The sequence below is a fragment of the Bubalus kerabau genome, chromosome 1 (genome assembly GCF_029407905.1).
Source record: "Bubalus kerabau isolate K-KA32 ecotype Philippines breed swamp buffalo chromosome 1, PCC_UOA_SB_1v2, whole genome shotgun sequence".
NCBI classification, from domain to species: Eukaryota; Metazoa; Chordata; class Mammalia; order Artiodactyla; family Bovidae; genus Bubalus; species Bubalus kerabau.
The window spans coordinates 61,418,238-61,424,237 of record NC_073624.1 but is presented as its reverse complement, the minus strand read 5'-3'; positions in this window follow the sequence as shown (position 1 = coordinate 61,424,237).

The window sequence follows — 6,000 nt, the reverse complement described above, 5'->3', positions numbered from 1 at the left end:
GGCTTCCCTGGTGGCTCAGCAGCAAAGAATCCACCTGACAATGCTGGAGGTGCAGGTTCAGTTCCTGGTTCAGGAAGAGCCCCTGGAGAAGGCAATGGCAACCCACTCCAGTATTCTTGCCTGGAGAAACTCATGGACAGAGGAGCCTTGCAGGCTACATTCCTTGGAGTTGCAAAGGATTAGACATGACTTAGTGACTAAACAACAACAATATAGCATTCACTATGTGCCAGGCACTGTTTTAAGGATTTTACATATGTTAACTTATTTAATTCCAAACAAAACAAAACTATGAGGTAGGTAGTATTATTATTTCATTCCCTTTTTACAGATGAAGAAATCAAGGCAAACTGAGCTTAAATAACTTAGAAGAACTGGGTATTTAACCATGATTTCTGGCCTGATATTATTTTGGAATTGGATTTTTAACCTCTACATGACATTGTTTTTCTAACTGAGGTTCCCCACTGAATACAGAACTAAGTCAAAATTTCTAGCATATTTTCTAACTATCTATTTGATTTGATCATGCTTCTGTTTCCACCTCATCTTCTGCTGTCTATGACTCACCACACTAGGCAAATTTTCTTATTTAACTTGCTGTGTGTGCTTATGACTTTGTTTCTGACTCAGTCTTTTCTCTCAGTTAGGAATATCCGAAATGTTCTTCATCTTGCTTTTTTTCTTTTCATTCACTCATTTATATGGGGACTTCCCTGGTTAAAGAATCTGCCTGCAATGCCTGAGACCATCTGCAATGCAGGAGACACAGGTTTGATCTCTGGGTTGGGAAGATATCCTGGAGAAGGAAATGGCAACCCACTCCAGTATTCTTGCCTGGGAAATTCCATGGACAGAGAAGTCAGGTGGGCTATACAGTCCATGGGGTCACTAGAGTCAGACACGACTTAGTGACTAAACCATCACCACTTGTTTATATACTCTGCCAGTGGCCAGTCTTCAGTGCTAGGTTATGACATGTGTGTTCAGTCACTCACTTGTGTCTGACTCTTTGTTACCCTATGGATTGTAGCCCACAAGACTCCTCTGTCCGTGGAATTTTCCAGGCAAGAATACTGGAGTGAGTTGCCATTTCCTCCTCCAGGAGATCCTCCTGACCCAGGGATTGAACCTGCATCTCCTCCATTGAGGGTGGATTCTTTACTGCTGAGCCATCAGTGCTTCCCAGTAATTAGGCAAAAGCCTACTGCAAAGGCTTTTCTATTAATGAAGAGTGGTTATGGTTCAAGGTCAAAACATCACTTCCTCTAGAATCCTTTATTCTCTCTCTAGTCCCAAACTTCATTTTGGGGTTCCTATAGGATTGGAAAGTCTTTATTACAGCATGTTTCATAGTATGCCTTCTTCAGGGTTAGTTGTGGGTGTGTCATCTGCTTCTTGCAGGGAATATGTGGTTCATTTATGCATTTATGACATATTCAAAAATGGCAAAATGCAAAAGTAGGAAGTCAAGAGATACCTGGAGCAACAGGCAAATTTGGCCTTGGAGTACAAAATGAAGCAGGGCAAAGACTAACAGAGTTTTGCCAAGAGAATGCTCTGGTCATAGCAAACACCCTCTTCCAAAAATGCAAGAGAAGACTACACATGGACATCACCAGATGGTCAATACTATAATCAGATAGATTATATTCTTTTCAGCCAAAGATGGAGAAGTTCTATACACTCAGCAAATATAAGACTGGGATCTGAACTTTAAGGAGTTCAGATCATGAACTCCTTATTGCCAAATTCAGACTTAAATTGAAGAAAGCAGGGAAAACCACTAGACTATTCAGGTATGACCTGAATCAAATCCCTTACAATTATACAGTGGAAGTGACAAATAGATTCAAGGGATTAGATCTGATAGATCTAATCAGGCACTTCAGTTCTAGAGTGCCTGAAGAACTGTGGACAGAGGTTTGTGACATTGTATAGGAGGCAGCAATCAAAACCATCCCCAAGAAAAAGAAATGCAAAAAGGCAAAATGGTTGTCTGAGGAGGCTTTACAAATAGCTGAGAGAAGAAGAGAATTGAAAGGCAAAGGAGACAAGGAAAGATATACCCGCTTGAATGCAGATTTCCAGAGAATAGCAAGGAGAGATAAGAAAGCCTTCCTCAGTGATCAATGCAAAGAAATAGAGGAAAACAATAGAATGGGAAAGACTAGAGATCTCTTCAAGAAAATTAGAGATACCAAAGGAACATTTTATGCAAAGATGGGCTCGATAAAGGACAGAAATGGTATGGACCTAACAGAAGCAGAAGATATTAAGAAGAGGTGGCATGAATATACAGAAGAACTATATAAAAAAGATCTTCATGACCCAGATAACCATGATGGTGTGATCACTTACCTAGAGCCAGGCATTCTGGAATGTGAAGTCAAGCAGGCCTTAGGAAGCATCACTATGATCAAAGTTAGTGGAGGTGATGGGATTCCAGTTGAGCTATTTCAAATCTTAAAAGATGATGTTGTGAAAGTGCTGCACTCAATATGCCAGCAAATCTGGAAAACTCAGCAGTGGCCACAGGACTGGAAAAGGTCAGTTATCATTTCAATCCCAAAGAAGGGCAATGTCAAAGAATGTTCAATGTACCACACAATTGCACTCGTCTCACACACTAGCAAAGTAATGCTCAAAATTCTCCAAGCCAGGTTTCAACAGTACATGAACCACGAACTTCCAGATGTTCAAACTGGATTTAGAAAAGGCAGAGGAACCAGAGATCAAATTGCCAACATCCGTTGAATCATAGAAAAAGCAAGAGAATTCCAGAAAAACATCTACTTCTGCTTTATTGATTACACCAAAGTCTTTGACTGTGTAGATCTTGACAAACTGTGGAAAATTCTTAAAGAGATGGGAATACCAGACCACCTGACCTGCCTCCTGAGAAATCTGTATGCAGGCCAAGAAGCAACAGCTAGAACTAGACATGGAACAATGGACTAGTTCCAAATTGGGAAGGGAGTTCATCAAGGCTGTATATTGTCACACTGCTCATCAACTTCTATGTAGAGTACATCATGTGAAATGCCAGGCTGGATGAAGCACAAGCTGGAATCAAGATTTCCTGGAGAAATATCAATAACCTGGGATACACAGATGACACCACCCTTAAGGCAAAAAGAGAAGAAGAACTAAAGAGCCTCTTGATGAAAGTGATAGATGAGAGTGAAAAAGCTGGCTTAAAATGCAACATTCAAAGAACTAAGATCATGGAATCTGGTCCCATCACTTACTTCATTGCAAATAGATGGGGAAACAATGGAAATGGTGACAGATTTTATTTTCTTGGGCTCTAAATCACTATAGATAGTGACTGCAGCCATGAAATTAAAAGACACGTGCTCCTTGGAAGAAAAGCTATGACCCACTTAGCATATTAAAAAGCAGAGACATTACTTTGCCAACAAAGGTCCATCTAGTCAAAGCTATGATTTTTCCAGTGCTCCTGTATGGATGTGAGATTTGGACTATAAAGAAAACAGTGTCGAAGAATTGATGCTTTTGAACTGTGGTGTTGGAGAAGACTCTTGAGAGCCCCTGGGACTGCAGGGAGATCAAACCAGTCAATCCTGAAGGAAATCAGTCCTGATTATTCATTGGAAGGACTGATACTGAAGTTGATGCTCCACCTGATGCTAAGAGCTGACTCATTAGAAGAGACCCTTATGCTGGGTAAGATTGAAGGCAGGAGAAGGGGATGACAGAGGATGAGTTGGTTGGATGGCATCACTGACTCGATGAACATGAGTTTGAACAAGCTCTGGGAGTTGGTGATGGACAGGGAGGCCTGGTGTCTCCTCTCCTGGTGTCTGCAGTCCATGGCATCGGAAAGAGTAGGATATGACTGAGCGACTGAACTCAATCGAAAGAAATGGCTGTATTTCACTGAAGGAAAGCATGAAATTAAGAATGGTCTAAATATTAGATAGGTAGGAAAGGTAGATCTTCATGCTTTTTTAAAAAATATCTTACATACTTCAGACAGTCCAAATGATTAACAACCACATTAGGAATAGAAAGAATTTTAACTTTATTTATTCTTTCTCTAACAGTAACTTTAAATGATAAAGACTCTTGAACGGACAAAAGGATCCCTGCAGCCTGCAGACACTTAATTTCCTTAATTATTAGGAAACAGCAATTTACATTATTTATAAGGAAGCTATTTACATTATTTAGCTGTCAGACAGTTGCAAAGCTCTATTCTTTCACTACAGTAAAAAGAATAAAGCGAAGTGACAAGGAAATAGAAAAGATATCCTAATAGCTGCTTCTCATTATCAGAAAGATAACATCTCAAAAATATTTAAAAAACATGATTTAAATATAATTTAAACTGAAGAAAATGGAAATATCCATCTTACCACAGTGATGATTCAGAGTATAGCACCCATTTAAACATGCAGATGAGCTTTCAAAAACTACTGAAAGTTATGCGTTGTTAGCTTGAGTGTGTGTGCAAGGAGGAAAATGACTAAGATACAATGTTTCATAATTCAAGTATTTGAATTTAATTAGTCACATTTTCTTTTACCACTGACTGATATGTGTCTGAGCTATGAAAGCTGTTTGAGAGAGCAGTCAGATCAAGGGGGAATAAATCTACTTTATGTGTTTTATTTTTATTTTCTTTCCTCCTCTCTGACCACTTTAATTTACATTTATCCTGCAGCTTCACTTTCATCAATATAAAAGACAGTACTCAGTGGCAAATTATACCAGCTTTTGATCTGAAGTGGACATGTCTGTTATGTAAGAATAAGAGGATGGGAAGAGAAAGAACTTACCAAGCTGACTTTTTAAAAAGGTTTATTAATACTTTTTGTAAATGCCCCAAAGATAAATTATTTCTTTAGGCCTAAATTCTTTAAAATCTTAGCATTTTTACTGCTCATTTAGAGATAAGATAAACATCTTAATCAAAGAATATTTCTACATTCTTATTGGAGAATTGAATTCCTGGTAGTCTGGTGTCAGAGGAGCTTGCTGTTTGCCAGGAAGGTTCTTGGGCCATAATTACCTGCCTTGAAATGCAAAATCATCATCATTTGCCTTCAAAGAATATTAGGGTACAGTATACATGGCATACTAGGCCAACCTTGCAAATTAGCACAGGTCCAGAGAGTCTGCAAGAAATTAGGTCAGCCCTGAAAGAAATCAGTCTGTGGTCCAATAAGCTTCTTAATCTTAAGTGGGAAATTGGGCTGACAGGGTGTAAAGGTTACTGTCTTTACAGGACTAGTAACAGTTTTCAATGTTAAAGACCCCTTTTCCTAAGCCATCAAATATTTCTGATCCTTCTCTTAGACAATTTTTGGCACTGCATAACATTTAGAAAGAAAGCAAGTTCTGTACTAGTTGGAAACTCATACTTTAAATTTATAAATAAACTTACTATTGCCCATAATTCAGGGAAAGAACTTCTCTTGCCCCCAAATAGTTCCCTTGAGGCCATCGCTTCCCCATCAGAAGCAAAATCTCCTAAAATCCCCATTTAAAATGCAAAATTCTTTGAGAGTTACCACTTCAAGCATTAGTACACATTAATGTCCACAGGTTAAGGCTGAGTTAAATGCTTATGAATTTAAAATATAGTGATAATCAAGATAAGGCTGAAATACAAATGAATAAACAGAGTAGTCATAACTACTAGACACCAACATCATCCGCAGTTACAGACCTCAAGGTCCAATAAGAGGGACCAGAGTGGATCAGTTGCATGCACTTGATTCTTAAACTATTTTTAGTTCTTTTGCTAACCTTAGTTTGAGTGCATGGTGGTGGGGAAGGTCATTTTGAGCACAGCCTTTGGAGTCTGAAGGCAGATCCCTGCCTTCAGAGTAAACCTCCAACGGTTTACTCTGACCTTTGTCAAATGGCTAAACCTCCCTAAACTTTGGTTTCTTAAACTGTGAAATGGAGATACTAGTAATATCCTAAATTGCAAAGTTATAATGATGATTAAATGGGGCAAATGAGATT